We start from the raw sequence: 21,771 nt of genomic DNA on the forward strand, positions 1-21,771 counted from the left end.
GCACTGTGCTTTGGCGCAAATATAATCTCAATAAATGACACTGGATTTTCCAGTCCTTTCTCCAACACATGGACTACAAGTAACATCACACCATGCGCCTCCAGTCGGGGCTTCTACGCCCAACGCTAGCGCATAGTATGCCGGGAGTTGCAGTCCTGGAGAGTCAGGTCCTCGCTGGTCCCTGCTTGGGGGAGAAAGTAGGAGAGCCGCCCTGCCGGCCTTTGAATTTTGCCGCGAAAAGCGCGCGTGGCGGCCCCCGGCCCCGCCCCCTAAAGGACGCGGCGCCGCGTCACCCTGGTAACCGCCTCTTAGCCGCCTCTGATTGGGCTGGGATAAGGGGGGCGGGCCAGGGGCGAGACGCAGCGGCGGCGGCCGGCGCTCGAGCCTGTCAGTCGGGCCGGAGCGGAGCAGCGGGTAGGACTGCTGGGCCGGCAGCTCCGCGGAGAGGCTGCGCGCGCTGGCCGGGGAAGGCGGAGAGCCGGGCCCGCTGCCTACGGGACACTGCGCGGTACCCGGGCGCGAGGCGAGGCGCCCGCGCGCGCCAGGTGGCGCGAGGCTGCGGCCCCGGGAGCCCTCGCGCGCCGCCCGGGGCCATGGGCGCGTGAGAGCCCGGCACGCGCCTCCCTGCTGCAGCTCCCAAGCTCGTACACGGGCTGCACTGTCCCCTGGGCCGTTCCTGCGTCCGTCCTGTGCCACCTGGACCTGCTGTTCCTCGGCGCCGAGACCCCCGAGGCTGCATCCGACTCTCCGCTGCCGCCGCCGCCGCTGCTGCTCACCGGCTTCCCCTCCCCCCACACTCGGGACTCCGAGCAGGAGGAGGAGGGGCCGGTGCATTCTCGCCTCTGCTCTTTGCAACCTGCGGGGGCTGGTGCATGCCCGGCGAGAAGCCGGGGCCGCTGCAGGTGCGTGCAATCCCGGGAGAGGAAGACCACCCCACCCACGAGCAAACCCGAAGGCTGCAAGCCGCGGGCGGGTAGGCGAGAGGAAGCAACAAAGACAGGCTGCAGCTGGGGCTGGTGAGAGGGGCCGCGGCCGCCGGGCTCCCAGCGCGGACGGAGAGGGCGCCCTGGGAGCGGCGCGGGCAAAGCTGCAGCCTTGAGCGGGGCCCCGAGGGGAGGCGCAGCGCCTCCCGCCGGACACGGCGAGCACAGGCTTTGGCGAAGATGCGCCGTCTGAGAGACCGTGCAGCCCGCAGCCCCGGTGAACGCGACCCCCACTGAGCGGAAAACCTCCCGACTTTGAACTGCGAGGTCCAGTGTCCGGATCGCTCTCATCTACGCGCCCGTTCCCGCCCGGACAGAGGCGTCGGCCCCCTAGCGGGGTTCCTCAGGCAGCTTCTCCCTCCCCTGCATGGCTGCGACCCTAGCAGCGGAGCGTCGTGGCCACTAAGATCTGGTGCCCTTCTCCTGCGTGGCTGATCCGGTGAGTTGCGCGGGGGGCGGGGATGGATTCCAGGCTGCAGCTGGAGGCACCCCCTGGCGGCCGGGTAACCTGGATTGAATATGAAGGGGGCTCTCGATTGTTGAGGTCCCTGAGGTAGCAATACCACTTGTCCTCCCCATTCCCTCCCATACACAACTTGTTCGAACTGACTAGCCGGCTGGAGTAAAGGCCGAGGTCCTCAGTGGGTGTTCCGCGGAGCTTTGGGCGGTGCGGTAACCAGAGAAGAAAGGTCACCCCACCCGTAAGTCTAACAAAGGTAGTGGCTCCGAAATCCGAAAATTTCTCGGGGAACTCCTGCGTCTCGAAGGAACGGGGTGTGGGGACCCAGGATGGGATAGCATTAAGGATCTCCACAGCACCCTCAAAGATCTCCAAGGAGCATCGGTTCCAGAGGAAAATGTGGAGTCTAGGTTATGCAGGTGGCAGCCTCTGGGACTAGACTGTAGCAGGATTCCCCCCATTTCCAGCCTGCGTTCCCGCAAATAACTCCTAGGGACAACGTGTTCCTTGATGAGGCCGCGGCGTGACGTCACTACCCTGCCTCTGACGTCACTGGGTTGCCGTGACAACGCGACTTGCCCTGACCCAAGGCTAAGAGGGGGCAGGGCCAGATGCCTTTGCCTAGTGCAAGGTTGAAGGCCGACTCCCCCATCCCCCACTGCAGTCCTCTGACCTAAATCCTCAGCAGCCACATGAAGTGGGGGAGGGAGGCGATGCCAGCTGTCCCTGCTGATGCTCCTCCCCCCAAGGACAGGTGTTCAGAACTTTGCCCACGGAGCCTGGCAGTGCCTGGGGCTCAGAGCTCCCAGAGAGCAACTTTCTGCTTTCAAATGGGATGCAAAAGAGGAGAGTTCCCTGAATCCCATATTCCCAGCCAGTAGGCTGAAATTCCAGCATCCCCAGACAGATATGGGCGTTGAACCTCCAAATAGACAACTTCTGCTCAGGAAAATGTGAATGGCCCGCCCCCAACCAGGGAATGCATGCTCCAAATCCACTGTTCAACCCCAGGATGTGGGGCTTTGGCCTACCTACCACTGCTGCCTGCCCCATTCTCCCTTTGGTATTTAAGATGATTTTTGACAAACACTGTATGACTGATGCTCATCGAGTGAATAGGAGACAAGTTAGTGCTAAGGCCTGAATTCATTGCCTCTGCCAGAGGCTAGCTTTGGTGGCAGAGGGCACCAGCCCTGTCTTCCCCTGTACCTGGGAGGGCCCAGAGACTCCCCTGCCCCCGCCAGTCAGCATCCTGGTGCTGGCTCTGTGATTCCTCTACTAAGTCCCTTCCAGCAATTACTGCCAATGTCAGATGTGGGTGAAACTGCTGTCATCACATTTCCGTGTCATTGCTCCGGTGGTGTGGGGCCGGGGGTGGCTCTGAGCAGCCAGGCCACAGTCTCTGTGCAGTGAGCTTTTTTGCTGTCTTCCTACCAGACGCTCTACTAGATTAACAGGTATAATAAATATCCGCAGAACTGCTTTGGGGGGCTTGGCAGGGAGATGGTATTTCCAGCTGAAATGGTGTTGTTAAACACAAGCTTCTGAGGACAGCAGAGCAACAGCAGATTGGGGGAGAACCTGGAGATGTGGACAGAAGGGCTGTTTGCACTGCTTCTCAATGCTTCCCAGTTTAGAAACAAACTCGGAGTGCGCGCCAGATCCACAAACACAGGCGCTTGGAGGCCCTCCGTGGAGTATTTACACTTCCTCAGCCAAGGCAGAGGGAAGGGCTGTAAGAATTGGGCAATTCCTTCTGTTCCTTCCCCTTGGCTCCCTGGGCTCCGCCATCAGTGCCAGACGCTGAGCAGGGGGGAGTGTCAGCTAACCCAGCGTCTCCCTGTGTGCCAGGCATTTTGCAGGATGCTAGTTTCTCTTTAGAAAGTGGCTCATGTTCTGTCACCGGTGTTTTGTTTTGTTTTGTTTTGTTTTGTTTTTTGAACTGGGGATCATGACCTCGCATTTGCCAGGCAGATGCTTAAGCCACTGAGCTAAATCCCCAGCCCTGTTACCCATTTTATAGGTAAGGAAATTGAGGCTCAAATCAGGAAAGTGATGCTTAGCTGGGAGGCTACCAAGGTTTGGCCCGAGTTGCATTGGCTTCAGAATTTCCAAGGCCTTCCTATCCTTTCTGTGGTCAGAAGGGAGCACTCCGACTCACTGGACAGGGGTCCCTGCACCTGACAGTAAGGCACTGTCAGCTATGGAATCTGGTCCCCTCAGGATGCCTTGTCTGTGAAAAAGCCCTTACAGGACTCCATGAGGCAGCCTGCTACCCTTAGCCACCCAGGAGCCCTCTGGCAGGCACTCAGCTGGTGGGGAGGCAGGAATGCAGTCGGGCATTGGCACCTTTGGTAGATGTGGGCACAGGGTTGGGAGGGGCCCTGCAGCAGGAAGGCTGCCTTGTGGATCTCAGGGGACCAACACAGATGCACCGGACTGGCAACTGGGTGGGAAGGGAGTTCGGGCAGTGGGAGTGGTCAGAGAGGGCCCTGGGCCTACTGTGCTGAGTGGGGGAAGGAGTGGCCCCAGATCCCTTCATGGGCACAGTGACCGTCCCTGTCCCTATCCCTTCCCGTCAGAGCAGGAGAGACTGAAGTTCTCTGGCAGCCTCAAGACCCCGTCCTCCCTTGTGTAATTAATTGCATGTATTAAGCTCCTCCATCCTGGGTCCCTCTGAGCCTTATACTTACTCTGGCCTGGGGCTGGGTCACTTAAACCTCTTGCTGAGATACTGTTAAATATGTACTTTTGGTCATGAGGCTGATGGAGCCACCCTCAGGAGTGACTTGGCCTTGAGTCTGACTCCCTAGCCTGTCCCATGCTTCTGTGTGACCTTGGCTGAGCCGCTGTGCCTCTCTGAGCCTTGGTGTCCTGTCTGTGACAAGGAGCTGCTAATACTACCCACTGCCCAGGGTAGTGGGGCGATTCAGTGAGGGCTTAGTGCAGCCTACGGTATACAGTAAGCACTCTATAAATGTACAGTTTTGTGGCTACTGTTAGCATCATGTTAGCTCTCCCAGTCCCTTGCAGCCAGAAGTGGAGGCCCCAGTTCCAGATCAGGCGTGTCTACACCTACCCACCAGGGGCCCCTACGTGGAAAGCACGCCTGGCTCCCACCTGAGTTCCTAGGGGGCTGGGGTCCGGTCAGGGGCCCCTCCCAATCTCCCTCCTGCCCTTCTGTCTTCCCTTCCCTCCCCAGCCGAGAAAGCGAGCTGCAGCTCATATTCATGAACCGTAATTCAATCAGGCGGTGATTCCTCTGGGCTCGGGCGGGGGTGAGAACGAGGAGGCGCGCACAAAAGGGCCGCTTTATTACCTCCCGCGGGCCGGGAATTGCTGCTCTCCCCCAGCAGCGGCCGGAGCCGCCTTTATTGTGTTAACCCATTTGCGTGTCAAGAGCTATTGTGCGCCTTCTCCGCCTGTGCGGTGCGGCCGCGGGAGGAGGGCTGGCGACCGGTCACCTCTGCGGGCGCCGCCCGCCGCCCTGATTGGTTGCTAAGTGATTTGCATCCAAGGTAATCACTTTTATCTCAGAAGGATGTCGACTATAATTATAAGCTACTGACATCTTTTGAAATCTGCCTAATGACTATTTTAGTCTGCCCGGGCTGGGGGTGGGGAGGGGGATTCTGCTGGGGGGAGGGGGAGGCTGGGAAGGGGGATGGATTCCTTCCACCTGGACTGCCGATTCCTCAGTTGAAATATCTTGAGTGCGTACTGCCCACCACAGACAAAAGGCTGGGGGGCTAACGCAGAGCTTGCCTTTCTGTGGGTGGAGTGCGTGCCATTTCAGAGATGGGGAAATGGAGGCCACCTGCCCCGAACCACCCTGCCAATAAATGGTGGCATCAGGGTCTCTCTGACTCCCTAACCAGTTAGGTGTGCTGGCCACTTAGGAAACAGGAATGAGGATTGGAATCTCCCAAGTAGAGGACATTAGTCTGGAACCTTCCAGGCTTTCTGTCATAACCCAAGACCTGCAGGTGCTTTCCTGTCCCTATTTTATTTACTAGGGAGTGGGATTGAATGAGGTGGGGAGTGATGGCCTGGGGAAGGAAGGCCCAGGCTCCAATCTGAGGGCCCCCTCCGGCTCCTGGGGTTCCGCAGAGTCAGCCTGAGGGAAGGGCGCCCTACTGCTGGCCACTGTTTGGAATCAGGTGGCCTGCAGCCTCCCTGGGGAGTAAGAGTTGTCTCCAGATGACTTGAACTCTGGACACTGCCAGCTCTACAGTGTAAAGGTGCAGCTGGGCCTGGAGACTTCCTGATGGAGGCGGGCTTGGTGGACTGAGCGGATCTTCCATGCAGGGGATGAACAGGAATGTCACTGGCAGAGGGGAGTTGGGGAGCTCCCGGAGAGCATCAGGAAAGGCAGAGGAAGTCACAATCGGGCAAAGATAAAAGATAAATAGAAAGCTAGTAAGGCCTGGAGGAAGAGTTGAGCTAGCGCAGGTCTCTAGGGCAGAGGGAGGTGTGATATGATCTGGGTACTGTTTTAGAGGTCAGCGGATGCTTGGGCAGCTCAGAAGTTGAGCTCCTATACCATCACTGCTGCGTGTCCTCAGGCAAGTCGCTTTACCCCTCTGCCGGCAGTTTCCTTATTTGGTGGAGTCACGGTTTTTCTTATGGGAGGTAAGTTTCTGTCTGAAGAGGCTCCTGAGCAGCCTGAGATAGGCAGGAGGGAGCAGCTTGCTGACCTCTCAGCTGGGTGAGGTAGGCCCTGGCCCAGGCCAGCCACCCTGGCCCCAGAGCAAGCCTCAGTAGCAGCCTCAGCAGCTGTTTGGGGCCCCGGGAGCCCTGGCTATTGTGCAGAGGGCACCCGGGACAAAGGCCTGGGAGGTCAGAAGTGAGGTGTGGCTGGCTGTGAACAGGCTCCCCGGAGATGGGAGCTTAATGCCTCAGAGACTGGGAAGAGGAGCCTCCCTGGAAGGAGGAGGAGGGAGGGAGGGAGTTCCCACCACCTGGTCTACTCCAGGACAGGGACAGCCCTGCCTCACATAGGCCAGGCCGCACTGGACACTGGAGGAGGGAGAGGTGGCAGCTCCCCCATCCCAGCCCTGAGTCTGGGGCTTCACCTCACACCTCAGCTTTGGAGCAACCTCAGTGTCCCAATCCGTCGGCTGGCTGAGCATCCACCCCAGAGGACAGCTGTGTGGTTTGGCAGCAGTGAGCGTGAGTGGGCAGTGAACAGGAGCTGAGCCCCACTCGTCCCTCCTTTCCTTAGAGTGCTCCCTGCCAGGTGCTGGGGCCACACAGATGCCTTGAAAGGTGGTGAGCACGGAGCAGAGGCTGCAGGCGCAGGCTCGATGAGGTGACTCACCATGACAGAGGCTTTTACAGTGTGTAGCCACGGCCAAGAGCAGAGGACATAGCAGTGACTGAGACTGACAATGGCCCCTCATAGTCTGCCGGGAAACAGGAGGAAACTTAGATTAGTACTTCTAGCTGGGTAGCCAGGGAAGGGCCCTGAAGGGGAGGCACTTGTGATTGCTGGATTGGTGGACTTCCTTTTAAACACTTGTGCCTATTATGAAAATCACAGAGGGCCAGTTGTATAGCTCAGTGGCACAGCACCTGCCTGGCAAGTGCGAGGTCCTGAGTTCGAGTTCTGATACCAAAAAAAATCACAGGATACTATCAGTGTCTGCTGTGTGCTAGACCTAGTTTCCTGCTTGGGCATTTCGTTCTGTTGTTTAATCCTCGTGTCATTGTGCGAAGGGTGTTTTTATCTCTGTTGTGTAATGAAGAAACTGGGGCCCAGGAAGGGGAAGTGTCCTTAGGGCCAGGACCCGCTGACAGATCAATGAAATCCCATTTGTTATCCACAGTGGCTTTCCCTCTCCTCCCCTGTGAGGGTCCTCGGCTGGGGGGGGGGGGCGCTGTCATGGGAGGGAGGATCCTTGGACAAGCTCGGAGGGCTGCCCTGCATCAGCTGTGTGCTTTATGAGCTGCAAGACCTTGCCCAAGTCACCTCCCACCCAGCCCAGACTCAGCTGTGTCCTTCATCAAATGTCAAGGGTGGCAAGTCTGTGGCCAGCTCTGCTTGCCTTCCAGCACTGTGCCCTTGGCAGACTTTGCCAATCAATCGCTGCCCTCCTCCCCCTGCTGAGCTCTTCCGATAACCTTGGATTCCTTCCAGGGCTCTGGGCAGGCAGCACCAATCAATCAGCAGGGCCAATGAGCTGAAGCCAGTTCCTGTCTGGCCTTGCTGAGCTCAGGGGTCCCTTGGCATCTCCATGTGGTACCACAGCAAGGGACTCTGGGGGATCTTCTCGGAGGACATGGGTTGTTTTTAGCCATGAGAGCTGTTAAGGTATGAGAGTCAGTTAACTTCTTCCAGCTCCGACACCTGCAGTCTGGGGCTTATTGACAGTCAGTGTTTACTGAGTTCATCCCGAGAGTAAGATCATTCACGAGCACACTCATTCATCCAGCCACAGGGCACCTGCACGTGCCTCTTGGCAGCGCTCAGAAGACGCTTCAGCCCATTCTCAAGATGAGGAAACCAAGCCTCAGAGCAGGAAAGCAGAATGGATTCCTACATTTGCTGCATGGCTGAGCAGACATTCAAACCGGGTCTCAGTGCATAGCCTGGGCAGTGCTGCGTTCCTGGACAAGGTGCCATTTGTCCTGGGGCTTTATATGAGCTGGTGGGGTTTGACAGGCAGAGCTGGGAAGAGTGACCATCTGGGTAAGGGAACAGCAGGAGAGGAAGCTCACAGGGACACAGGAAGAGTGTCTTGGTTGAGGGACAAGTACGTAGCCAGCTGTGGCTGGAATGTGCAGAGTGGGCAGTGTGGAAGGAGCCAGGGCTGCCTTTAACATTTGGACTTCGCCTCCCTACAGTGGGGAGTGGTGGCAGCTCTCTGGAGCAGAGGAATGATGAGGCCCTGCCAAGCGTAGCATCTCTGTGAATCCAGGGCGAGGGTGTTTGGGGCTGCCTATTCCCATTTGCTGAATGTGTTAGCACAATATCAGGCATATAGGAAGTAGGCATCCAAGAGGTGTTTGTTGAATGAATAAGTAAATGAATGCTTGCTGGATTGAAATGCTGCTGATCCCATCGTGGAGAGCAGCTGCCAAGAGGAGAAAGAACAGAATCTTTCTGTCTCCGGGAGAAGCTGGACACCAGGCCTGGTGGTGAGGGTAGGGGAGAGGCCAGGCAGGTACCTGGGACAGGAGCGGCACTCCCTGCGCCCCCTCCTTGTCCCTGAGACCTCTCCAAGACTTTCCTGCTGGGCTGTCCATGCCTCACCGGCCACGCCTGTCGGGCAGTGGGGCGCAGTGCTTGGGGGGATGAAAGATGAAGGTTCGTGACCATTTTTTAACTCAATAAAGGGAGAGACAAGCTGCAGGCTGCAGGCCGGAGATATAATTAGTTCGCAGCAGTGGCGCTTTCTTGATTTAGCTTCTGAGAGAACAAGACAAGGATGTTATACCCAATTAGCAGTAACATCCAGTCGAGCCTCAATAGGTGAGATAACAAGCTATTTTTATGACTTTTCTTTCCTGCTTGGAGGGGGCGGGGGAAGGGGGTATCAGGGCCTTATTTCCTTTCATCAGGGAACAATTATTAGGGATCTCAGGATTTCCCAAAGCCAAATGATGCATTTGTTAACCCAAACAAGCAGGCATTGCAGGGCAGCAGCTGGGGTGGCAGGCTGGAGTTTGGAGCCCAGGGCTCACGGGAGGGACACAGGGCTCTCGTCCCCTTCGTGGACGCCCTTGGGAAAGACTGCCACACGCAGAGCCCATTGGTTTGGCCGGGAGGCTCAGACCCTTGAGAGTCTTAGTACCTGCCTGGATTTCCCTACGTGCCTTCAAAGGGATGTAAGGAGGCCAGCCAATTCCTTGGGGGGTGAGGAGGGAGCCAGCTCTGGTCCTTGGCTGTCCTTCCTGGCATCACCTTCTGTCCCCTCTGCCAACTCGGCCAGAGGTTCTGGCTTCTTGTCCCTAACCCTGCTGATCCTCTGCCTCCGGGGTCCCCATTATGACCCCCCACCACCTACCCACCCCCTGCCTGTCCTGGGTCCCAGTTCTGGCCTCTGGCAGGACCTGAGCAGTGATTAGTCTGCTGTCTCCACCCACCCTCATTACCCCACAGCCGGGGTACACAGCCTAGCCAAGTCCTCCTGGGCAAGGAAGCCCAGCCAAGCCCCACCCCAGCTGCCTGGCTATTCCTCAGCTCCCGGTGAAGGCTGGGGGATGCCCAGAGAGGGATCTGGCATGGCTGCTGTGACACTCTGCCACCCCTGGGCTCCAAGCCCAGGGCAGGTTCCTGGCCTCCACCCATCCCCGCCCTGTTCCACATCTCATCTCTGTCTTGGTGTGGTGCTTGTGGTTCAGACAACTGACAAATCCAGCCATGCAAAGTGGGAGTTTAATTGCAAACAGTTTTTATGGATCATGGGCCCATCTGTGCCACCATATGCAAAGGGAAAAAAAAAATTCCCTCTCTTTTTCCCTCCCCACCCCATTCCCAAACTAACTCCGAAATAGTAATACTAATACCTTTAAAAATGCCAAGATTCTTCTGGGACCCGTCTTAGGGGATCTCCGTGGGGCAGGCCCTGAATGCCAAGAGATGCCAGCCGTTCCTGAGCCCACTGAGTTCTTTCATATCTCCCAGCCTTTGCACATGTGCCCTGCCTTGCCGGCCACCTGGCTGACGCTGTCTGCCTGGCCTCTGGTTGGCACTGAGTGGCACTGCATTGTGGGCATGGAAATGAGTGGGCAGTGTTGGCACCCCAAAGCCAAGAAGCTTTCACTCCTATTTCTACCCAGTTCAGGTAATAGAACCCAGGAGGATGGGGTTCCCTCCTTTCCAGGGGTGCCTCTTGCCCTGGTGCCTGCCTGGCTGTGCAGAGGAGCCCCACTAAAGACAGGAAGGCCACCCACTGGGGACTAGTGTGAGCCCTCTTCTGGACCATCATGGGGCTTCCCGCTGGCCTGAGAGGGCGGGTCTCAGGAGTTCTGCAGGGACTCACCATTCAGGCCCTCTGCCATATCCTAGCTGGGTGACCGCAGGCTCCTCTGCCCCTCCACCTCAGTTTCTTCCTCTGTAAACTGGGGATGAGAGATTAAGAGCACTGCACACACCTGAGAGCCTCTGTCTGTCATCTCTCTCCCGCCTGGGGCCAGAGGCTGCCTTGGGGTCTCTGCAGTTTCCCTGCTGTGTTCCAGGTCCTGATCAGGACCGTGCGCATCTGCAGAATGTTAGAGTGAATGAGTGAACACAGGAGTAAGGGAGAAATTGGAGGACTTTTGGGTGAGGGGATGGGATGCAGACTCTTGGCTTGTGAGCAATTGGGGTTTTAAATCCCCTTCTCAGTGGAGTCTAGAAACTACGCTGCACACCATTCTGTAGATGAGAAAAACTGAGGCTCAGAGAGAATAAGGGACTCTCCCAAGGTCGTGCAGCTGAAGAGAGGCCAGAGCTAGGGCTGGAACCTGGTCAGAGTGACTCCGTCTGAGCAAGTCCCTGCCCCCCTGGGTTCAGAAGAGAATGGTCAGGCCCAGCGCTGGAAAGGGACTTGGCCAAGATCACACAGCAAAAAAAAAAAAAAAACCGACCAGCACTGGTAGGGGTCCTTCTACGTGCTCTGTACAGATGGAGAAACTGAGGCCCTCTAGCCTCAGCCAGGCCAGCACGTCCTGCTGCCTCTCTCCTGCTCCCCTGCCCTCTGGGTCTGTGCCTGTGGGTTTCCCTACCAGCTTTGTAAAGGGACGGCTCCCTAGGTGCCTGCAGCCAGGTCCTGAGCGGCTTCCAGTGCCCCAGTGCCTGGCACTTGGCATGCCCTCCTGAAGCCCGTAGCAGGGAAAGTGGGGCCGGGTTCCATCCTGAGACCTGGGTGCACACAGGCCAGGCCCCAGGCAGCCTGTTCCCCGCCCAGTAGTGATCACCAGCTCCCGTTGTAATCATTAAAACTATTAAGAGGAAATGTTCGCTTGAAGCAAATGTCAGCCGCGGAGTTGTGCTTTGTAAACGCTCACAATTAATGCCAATCAGGCCCGGAAAAAAGTCGGCCCGGAATCCTGTCTGTTTCGTCTCATTTGTCAGCTGGTGCCGCTCCATGTTGCACATTTTCATACAATTGCTATAAACATAAAAGGAAAACTCCACAGTGTGCCCGGGCGCCCGGATGGTGCGCGCCAGCTTAATTACTTGGTATTCTGCTGTTCACTTGGCTGCCCCGAGCAGGTGGGGGGGAGAGAGGGGGGCTCTATGGCAGGGCCACAGCTCTTAGGGGGCAACCAGGAGGTGGATCAAGCTGGTATCCTGGGCTCCTGCCCCACCCTGCAGGCCACATGGACCCAGCACCAAGGACATCTGGGAAACAAGGAAAAACTGCTAAAAATTGTTTGCAAGCTGTCGAAATAGCAGAAAGGGACTCAGATTCCACCAGCCTTGCCTGGACCATGTAGCCCAGTCCATCTCCTAGAATGATTCTGATAGTCACCTCCTGCATGCCAGGCTCCATGCCAACATGCCAAGGGCCCTTCAGTCTCTTTCTGGGGTTGGGGTAACAGCCTAGCTGTTAGGGTGTGAAGCTTTCTGGGGCTGAGGTCATTTTCTCTTGTGCTTGCTGAACGGATCCTGTAAGGGTAAGCTGGCCCCTCTCTCTATGGGGAATGTGAGGCCCACAGTCCTTCAGACAGGATTTAGACCCGGAAGCCCAGAACCATTGTGCTGCCCTGGTACAACCTGCCAGGGTAGCCATGGTGCTGGAAGGAGATGCTGTAGCCACCAGTCCTGGCACACAGTAGATGCTTAATAAACAATGTCTGCTATCAGCCCTCTGCCTGGAGATAGAAGGGACCTCATATACTGGCCTCAGGATCAGCACACACAGATCTTGCTGGATGGAGAATGGGGATGGGTGGTCTAGGGACTGCGCCCATCAAGTTCCAGAACAAGACAGGGAAGGAGAGGCTGAGAATGTGTTTTGTCAAGCTCTTAGAGGCTCCTGCTCACCATCCCTCCCCAAATTGCACACCAGGCCTCAGGGCGGCATCCGTGAGCTCTCTGTGACCATCATGGTCCCCACCGTACAGCTGTAGGGAGCAAGCCAACTCAGAGTTACAGTTGAGAGGTGAAGTCCTTGGTGCCTTCCTGACCCCTCCCATTGCGACCTGGACTTGAGCTGAGCCACACACTATCCATCCTCCTCAGAACCCTGCAGAGCTCTCTAGCTGTCGGGGGACAGGGTCTTCTGAGGCCAGGCTGGCTCGGCAGGGACACATCAGCTTTTGTGAGGGCTCAGGCTGGGTCAGGCCAAGCAGCCAGCAGAGTAGAAGAGAGAGTGATACAGCCAGGCCGGCTGGGGACAAATGCTCAGAGCAGGAATAGAGGCCCCTTTGTGTGGTTCTTGGTGGGGGAGGGGGTGCTGCCAGCTGCCACCCCATGTGACCGGGGAGGCCTGAGCCCTCTGTAGAAGTTTACCCGCCACCCCCAGAGGACGGGCCAGGGAACCTGTCATCTTCTCCCACTGCTTCCTCCCGCTGTTGCATGGCTTCCTTCTGTCTCTGGGGCATCTGGCTGCTAAAGGACCCTTGGCCACTCACCCGATTTGCTGTGGGCCTACTGTGTGCCAGCACTGGGCCAGGCCTTCCTCTGACCCTGCTGGTGAGGGGCTGTGGTTGCATGTTACAGATTAAGACCTTGAGGGCAGTGTGGCGCACAGTGGGCCTTCCGTGAGCTCTGTGAAGATGCAGAGCCAGCCTTAGACACCTGCTCCCTCTTAGCGGGAGAAACAGACACAGGTCAGGAACAAGGCTGCCTGTCCAAGGATGAGGGGGTTGGGGGCAGAACACTGCCTAGCAGGGAGCTCGCACCCCAGCTGTGACTCTTGGTGAGGCTCTGCGGTGCCCTTGAAAACCCAGCCTGCGCTGTGAGTCTTGATCAAGGCCTCAGGGTTACAGAAAAGTGCTTCTGAAAGCCAGGGACTGGCTAAAGTCCTACTGCTGAGCCTCGGGGCTCCCCTACCCCAAGGCCCAAACCCTTCTCCAGAGCGGAAAGCTCAGGTCCACCCAGGGCCAGGCAGGTATCACCGGCAGCTGCCCTTTGGCCTTGGAAAAACATAGCCTTAGTGGTGCCAGAGCTGCCAGGCTGGTTTGTTTTCCTGGTGATCAGGCAATGAGGTTAGGTGGAGTTTTAGTTTTATTGGGGTTTTTTCTTTTTAACCTTGGCAGCCACTTCCAGTTTTTCTAAATGCAGCCAACAGCGCAAAGAAAAGATGTTTATGGGCAGGCTTTGCACACACCAGTGATGCACTGCCTAGTTAACAGGAAACTGGGGGGTCCCTGGATGTCTCACTGTCCCCATTCTAGCCAGCAAGAGCCTTGGAACCCACCAGCATCTGCCAGAGCCCCTCCAAACACCTCCCCCTCAGCCACGCCTTTGCCGCCCGAGGCAGGAGGCAGGGCCCCAGCCCCTTGAGGGTGCCACCCAAATAGCTATAATCAGCAGCCTCGCCAAGACTTCAAACTCACCCAATTATCCTGTGAGGGAAAAAAAACACAAAATGAAAACAAATTAACATGTTTGCATAGAAGCCGCTGCAGCAACACACACAGACGCACGCGCGCACAGACGTGCATGCTGGCGCACGCCCCAGCCGAGCTGGGCGACATCGCTGCCACCCCCTCCTCAGGCCTGGCACCCACCTGGCCCGAGGTGCCCAGGGACCAAACTGTCCCGAAACTTGATTGGACACTAGCAGATACCACCCACTTGGTTTCTTTCTCCTCCTTGCTTCTTTCTCCTCTTCCTTCCCTTCCTCTCTCTTCCCCTCCTTCCTCCCTCCCTCCCTTGCAGTGCTGGGGATGGAACCCAGGGCTCCGCATTCGCTAGGTAATTCCTCTACTGCTGAACTCTGGTCCCAGCCCTCCTTTTCTTTTTGGTTTTCTGTTTTCAGTTTAATAAACACATCCTCATTGTGTGCCAGAATCCCTTTGCCCTGATCCAGGTGTATAATGAACCTTTTTTGGTAGATGGGGAAACCCAAGCACAGAGAGGTTAGTCAGCCTGCCCAAGGCTGCACAGCTGATTAATAGAAGAGCTGGCTGGGGCTCAAACGCAGGTTGGCCAGCTCCCAAGCCTGTGCAGTAACCACTGTCCCTCCTGTGTGGCCCCCTCCATGGGTGATGTGCCAAGACTTCAGCCTATCCTTCAAGGCCTCTCCGGGCCTCTCCAGCATGTATCGGTTGACTCTCACATCATCGAGAGGACCCGTCTCTGCCCTGCAGGCAGCTCTTTTTGGCAGTTGTGATCATGAAGCCAGTGAATGTGGGTTCAAATCTCTGTTCTACCAGTTGGTTTTGGGGCAGTGGCTTCCCCTCTCCGTGCCTTGGTTTCTGATTCCAGACCCTGGGATGATAATGATCCCTCTTCCAGTGACATCAGGAGGGTATAGTGGGTAGGTGACTGGGAAGTGCGGCCCAGAGGGTTCCAGTGGCTCGCTGTGGCCTGGCTCGTCAGAGTCGCCAACCCCTTCTGGGCACCTTAGGACTTCGTGCCGGGCACTGCCCTGGCCCTCAGTGCTGGGACAAGGGGCTCAGGTGCTCCAGTTTCTGTGAACTGCCTGTTCTGGGCACAGCCTTCTCCTCTGGACTCCATGATGCTCTTTCGGGTCGGGGCCGGTGGGTGTGTGCTTGTCATCCCGAGTGTCTGCTTCTTCTCTGTGTCCCTGCAACCTGGGCTGCTGTCCATGAGCTTTGGTGGAGGTCCCCTTGGGCGCCATTCCTCACCCCTCTTACCTGGGATGTTTGGGGTCTTGTGCCCAGCAGCTGAAGGAGAAAGTGCCAGAGTGAGTCGGGGTTGAGGTGCTGGAGCTCCAGTTCCCTCAGCCTCCTTCCCTGCTGCTGTGTGACTGTGAACAGATCTCTTCACCTCTCTGAGCCCTTCACTGTCATCTCTAAGCGTAGTGAGAGCCAGGAGTGGGCCATGACAAGTCCCGTGCTCAGTATCCACCCCTCCAGTTCAGTCCCCACCAAGGCAGATGTTTCTAATTCCTTGCTCTGGATGGAGCACCTGGGGCCCCCGAGGAACTCGGTGACTTACTTGAGACACCCCTGCTAGTGAGTGGCAGAGCCAGGACCTGAGCTCAGGTTGGCTTTGTTCTTTCTAGAGGCCGCCTCTCGGGACCAAAGGGACAGCACCTTTGGGTTGGAGAGTGAGACCAGTAGGATTCCATGGTGGTGGTGGTGGCCCCCTTTGGTAGCAGCCTGTCAGGGTCAGGGCCATGGAAGTGGCCTCAGGTGACCCAGGGCCGACACCAGAAGGGACCAGTCCTGTGGACCATGGAGTGTCCAGTTGGGATTCCATGATCTGTCCCACAGCACGGCCATGCCATGGGCTTTATTTAGTGTCCACGAGACCAGGCATCATGTCCAGCCCCCACCAAGACCAATCCTCCTGCTTGTACACGCCCAGCAGAGAAAGCCTGGATACCCACACCCCATGGGGTGGCCCCATGCCCTTACCCAGTCCTCCTGGGGAGCTTTGCCCTCCTCCAGACGCTCCACTGCCCCTGAGCCTCCAAACCAGGTCAAGCAGGGCACATACTGCCTCCTGGCCTGTGCCCCCTGACAGTAGGCCTAGGAGGGGACTCCTGCCTGCACTACTGAAAGCCACTCAGTTCTTTGGGGCCAAGTGTTTTAGGTATGCAGTAAAAGAGAGCAGGAAACCCATGGAATGTGGTAGCACACTCCTGTAAGCCCAGCTTTCAGGAGGCTGAGGCAGGAGGATTGCCATAAGTTCAAGGTCAGTCAAGGCTACATTGTGAGCTCAAGACCACAGTGACTACATAGACCCTGTCTTGACTACATAGACCCTGTCTGAAAAAAAAAAAAAAAAAAGGCAGGAGAGACTCCAACAGGGGGAGGGGATTGTAAGCTCTGGGTTATGAAGGAGCAGTGGGTTACCAAAGCCCCTGACCATCCCTCTGTTCAGCTGGGGTTTATTGAGCATTTACTGTGTGCTTGGCCTGAGGTTCAGCCTGCTCACTGCAAGGCTCCCCCTGAGCTAGCTGCCAAACCCCTCTGGGTTAGCCCCTCCCTGCAGAAGGCTGTGGCAGGAGTTACAGTGGGGCGACATTCAGTACTGGGTGTGTGGGAGCCCTGGACAGGGGTCACCCAATGCCTGCGATGGGGTGGGAGCTGTGTATGGCAGGGTGGCCCCTCCTGCTAACCTTCTGAGCTTCAGAAAAGAGAAGGGCTGGAGCGAGAAGTAGGGAGAAGGTTCTTCTTCTTCCCACATTGGGAAAATAATGTTCACATTGTATTTGGAGATGACAAGCCTGGTGAAGAAAATAAAAGAAGCCAAGCACTTGGTGTCCTGTGGGGGACATACTGCCCAGGTGCTGGACATCCGGGCTATGTCTGCTTGGCCTTGCAAGCCCGGGACCTGGCCAGAGGAAGGGCTCACTGCTCGCTGTGGCCGGCGTGTCCTGGCCTGGGCTCCTGGGAGCCACCTGCCGCCCGCCTGCCCACCCGGCAGCCTGCTGTCTGGCTCAGGGGGGTGCGGAGCAGCCGTTGTTCCGTACACATCTGATCCCGTCTTTTCCACATCAGATCATTTGTAACCGTCACCAGGCAATTGGCCCGTCGCTGATTCAATCTCCGCTTTGTGCTGTCACAGCCGTTTTTCTGCACTGGGCTGATTTTGAAAGGAGGCCCATCTTCTGGGCCGGGCCACTTTTCAGAAGTGGGGGAGGAGCGAGGGAACTGTGTGTGTGTGTGCTCAGGCATGCACACACACGTATGGAGAGGACGTGTACACACACACACACACACACACACACACGTAGTCTCCCCCACTACCTCATCACCCAGGGTGGAATTTGAAATGTAGATGGACGAGGCCCAGGCCTGCTACCTGCGGAGCCTCCCCACCCGCTTCGCCGTGCCCACCTGCATCATCTACTATGGGCCCCACGTGCAGACACAGTGGATTCTTGCCTTGCTGGATGAAGCTCTCAGCATTCACCAGGCAGATCATTTCAGGGCGCTCCTGACAGTGGAGGAAGGCAGCATGAGCTTCAGTTTGACCTCAATGAGCTACCAATTTGACCTCAATCCAGGAAGACCTCTGGGAGGAAGTGGCATTTGAACTGAGGCATGAGGAGACAGAGCTGACAGGAGAAGGCTGGCAGCTGGTGCGGGCATGCTGGGGATAGTGTAGCCAGGCACCCTCCACAGGTGGTTATGAGCCCTCACACAGAGACAAGTATGAGCTAAGATGTCCCATCCATGAACTGTCCACCCTGGATTCCAAAGATGCAGTACGAACGGAACATAAAATATTTGATTGGTAATGCTTGAGTATGCATTCCATCCTGAGCTGGCAATTATTTAAGATCTATAGGACTAAATAAGATATATGATTAAATTTAATTTCCTCTGTGGCGACTAGAAGATTTGCACTTAACGCACAGAGCTTGTATTACCCCACATTCCTGTTGGACAGCGCTGGTGTGAAATACTGAGGTGGGGTCAAAACCATGAATGTAAAGGCCAGGATGAGGCTGTCCTGTGGGAGGGCCAGGACGAAACCCAGTGTGACTGAGCAGTGTTAGCAAGGGGATGGGGACAGGGCAGATAGGGGGCGGGGAGAAGGGCCCCCTGTGGCCTGCAGGTGTGTTGTTAGAAATGCCATAGGGGCTAATGGGCAGCTTTTGGGTGGGGAGGGAAGAGAGGGAAGTGAATTTCACATGGAAAAGCCTGCCCGTGCAGCTGGAGAAGGGCTGGAGGCAGGAGATGATGGGTCCTGCACAGAGTGGGGCTCAGTTGCAGATGTGACATTGCCAGGACCTGCTTATGGGCTGGCTAGGCTCAATCTGGCTCCCCATTTCAGAGCTTCCAGGGAACCAGTCCCCTTGTCTGCCCGCCCCCTTTCTTCTCCCAGCTGCTGTTCCCTGTCCTGTCTGGATCCTTAACCCCCTCTCCAGGTGGTCAGGGGTTAAAATCCCTTTGAAACATTCTTAAGATAACAGAAATAGAAGCGATGCATGCTTATTGTAGAAGAATGAGAAATGCAGAGGAACACAAAGGAGAAAAAGAAAACTCCCTGGAGACAAACACAGGCACACACTGGGCTGTGACAGAGCAGGGGTGTGATCACAGGCAGTCCAGCTCCTGCACCCAGTGCTTCGGAAAGCACGATGCGATGCCTGCCCTGTGGCCGGATGCCACGGAGGGCCTCCTCCCCGTAAGAGGGTCAGAGGCGCCCCTCCCAGCCGGCAGCAGAAGGCGGAAGCCGGAGACCAGTCTCCTCCCAAGTGATGGATGTTGGACTCCCCGAGGTTTAAAAGCCAAATTGTGGAAGCTCACCCGTCCAGGTGTGGAATTGCTGAGCCAAGTGTTGGCACTGTCATTGATCCCAAGTGTCCTATTTCCTGGCCCCTGCCCAAAAGGCTCCTCTCATTTCTGCCCTAGCCCCAGAAACATCTGTTGGTCTTAGCTTTAGGCTGCAAGGCCAGCCCCCAGCAGCCACTTTTATCTACCTCCCTTCCCCCACCACAACTCTTCATCTTCCAAACACTTCCGGCTCACTCCTGCCCTGGTCCAGTCTTTCTCCTCCTCTCAGTGTCCAAATCCTCAGCCTCGCCTGGCTCAGGCCCACCGGTCCTCGGGGCTTTGCTCCCCACTCTGCCATCTGACCTGCCTGTGCCCCTGGACAGCACCTGCGTCCCCTTTCATCCTCCCGATTGTGAAGTGGGTTAAATGAGGTGCCGTCTGTAAAGTGCTGAGCCCATAGGGAACACTAAAAATAAAAACCAGCTCTATTACTGCCCTTACTATTAGATCTTCTTCCCTGCTGCCTGCTTAGCTGTCTTAACTGTGAACTGCAGGTGTGGGGGCTTAGGGGATGGGTGGGGAGTGGCCGGGAGCTCTGAACCCCTCGAGCTCCACTCTTTCCAATGCCTCTGCACAGTGTTCCCTTTCTGGGGGGGGGGGCCCTTAAGCCCAGTAACACCTCCATTCTGACTTTCATTTATATGTTGCTCCTCCAGAAAGACCCATGCTTCCTCCAAACATAATGGGGTTGGGAGGGGCAGCTTCTGCCGGGCTCCCGAGTGCCCACTGTGTCATGGTACTGATACTTGGTTTCGATTCCCAGCTTCCTCCTACCTTTGCTGGCAGGTAGGCAATGGGCTGGAGACTTGATGGCAAGGCCAGAACTAGCAGAGGGGATCCCCCCACCATAGACTGCCCAGTATCCCCTCCCCCAACCTCCTCACCTTGAAATCAGACTCTGGGGAGGAGACTTGGGAGATGAGAGCTAGCGAAGGGTTTGTGATTCTGAATTCTGTCTCCTAGTCCCAGCCAGAACCCACCAAAGGCTCATTAGAGCCACTCCCTAGGAACAGTCTTGAGAGCTATGGCTCTGGAAGAGGACCCACCAGGTCTTGTTCCAATGTATTTCTCAGTTCTAGAAGAGGGGCCTTCTTCAGTGCCCTCCTTCCTTGCTCTTCCCTGAGACTCCCCCTGCCCAGAAACAGCTTGCCCACAGCAACCTGCCTGCCCGCATACTGGACTCCTGATTGGCCTCTCCTAGAGGAAGCGCTGTCTGGTACTGGGGCCCTCTGCAGCCCACGTGCTCCTACCTCCTCTGCACTCATTTCCAAGCCCCACACTTGCCTGCTCAGCCTTGGCCGGGGACCCCTCCCCTGGGCTATGTCCTGCTCCCCTGTGGGGAGAGATCCTAAATGATCATCGTGGCTCCCACTTAGGCAGCTGTCCCCATGTCCCTGGCACATTCACGGTAAGGGATAAACTCCTTTCTCAGATGAAGAAACTGAGGCTTAGCAAGGTGGAGGGATTTGCCCAAAGCCAGATTTTAGGAGTAAAGCTAGCAATTAGTTTAGGACTACAGACCAGGCACCCATCTCCAGAGTTCACATGGGATACTGTTGGTCTGCTTAGGAAACATCCGGGGTAGTGGTGGTGAACCTGTGGCAGCATGCTGTTTATTATCAGTGAAAGTTCTAAAAGGGTCTGCATCACTGATTTGATGTGATACCCCCAGGCCAGGTGGGCTGGCCCCATCTTGACTTCTCTTTGTCCTTTTTTTTTTTTTTTTTTTTTTTTTGTCTTTTTCTTTTTTATCGGTACCAGGGATTGAACTCATGACCACACTTTCGAGGCAGGCACTTATGCCGCTGAGCTAAATCCTCAGTGCCCTCTTTGGCATTTTTTGCCTTATACCTCTGGCACCTCCCACAACCCCAGAGTCTATGACTGACTGGCATGTAGCATAGGGCACACAGTAGGTGTTTGTCACACCGTCCCCAGAGGTTGGAGTCCAGGCTAGTTCCCCTCATGGCTGCTATCACTAGGCTCTCCTATGGCCCCACTGCTCTGGAGCAGGCGGCTAGGAGCTAGCCGTGGTGCTGAAGGACACAGGCACAACCGCCCACCCCAGGCCCAGTCCTGTGTCCCAGTGGGAGGCTTCCTGAGCCCCACCTCTTACCCACCTGCCCTTTGGGCAGCGTCTTCCTGGGGGTCTCTTATGCACAAGAACGGTGGAGGAAGGCTGGGCAGAGCCACGTCAGGGACCCACAGATTGCACTACTTTGCATGTATTTAATGTGCACCTTGTGTATTTAAAGGCCATCCAGAATCTGTGACTGTAACTTTATTTATTTTGGTCTCTACCATTTGGCCCAGAACTTCCAACATCTCTGGCTCCAGCCCCCAGACCTGAATCTGGTACTCTACTGCAATTCAGGTGGAATCTTAAGGTGTGGAGACCCAGGAAAGGTGTGAGCAGGAAGGATTGCATGAGCTAAACCTGCAAGTGTACAGGTGAGAGAGAGCGAGCCAGCCTGACGTTGAGAGAAGCCCACTGGAGGACTCTGGCTGCCGCTCATGATGACCACCTTATCTTTTTGGTCTCCTCTTTGGGCCAGGGCTAACAGTAACTCTGGCTCTAGTGTCCAGCCCAGAGCCATGCCCAGTGGAGGTGACAGAAACAGCAAGGGAAGACTAAACGGAGAGATGTGCCCACAGGGAGCTTAAGTGGGGAGGCAGACAGTCTGCTCAGTGGTCCGATTTGCATCTTAGCGGGACCTCTGGCCTGGGGTGGGGGTGGGCATGCGGATGCTGCAGTAATCCCTGCAGGAGATGAGGCCTCCTGTTGAAGGGGGTGGTGCTCCCCCACTCCCAACCTTAAAAGAGAGTGAAAATCCCCTTCTGGTGCTACGGCCCAAATGGCAGTGGGAAATAATCACTTTTCACAGGTCCCTTATCCACAGCCAAGCCCTGTGCTGGTTTAATCAGCAGTGCTGTGTGACTTGAAGATTCCCCGGCTGGAGAGATCAGGAG

The 21,771-nt window shown here is 56.5% G+C and overlaps 1 protein-coding gene across 2 annotated transcripts in view; it reads left to right on the top strand.

Moving 5' to 3' along the window:
• The first annotated feature begins 408 nt into the window (after positions 1-408).
• Fam222a (family with sequence similarity 222 member A) overlaps positions 409-21,771 on the top strand; it is a 49,247-nt gene continuing 27,884 nt past the window's right edge. The window contains exon 1 of one of the 2 annotated variants that reach the window (XM_003477909.5): positions 409-1,422. The gene's annotated coding sequence lies outside the window, so the exon portion shown is untranslated. Of the gene's footprint in view, positions 1,423-4,619; positions 4,962-21,771 lie in introns of those variants that run through there. The other variant, XM_063225822.1, reaches the window with a different exon arrangement.

Source organism: Cavia porcellus, unplaced genomic scaffold (genome assembly GCF_034190915.1).
Source record: "Cavia porcellus strain 051 isolate PalLab524CR breed Dunkin Hartley unplaced genomic scaffold, mCavPor4.1 scaffold_16, whole genome shotgun sequence".
NCBI classification, from domain to species: domain Eukaryota; kingdom Metazoa; phylum Chordata; class Mammalia; order Rodentia; family Caviidae; genus Cavia; species Cavia porcellus.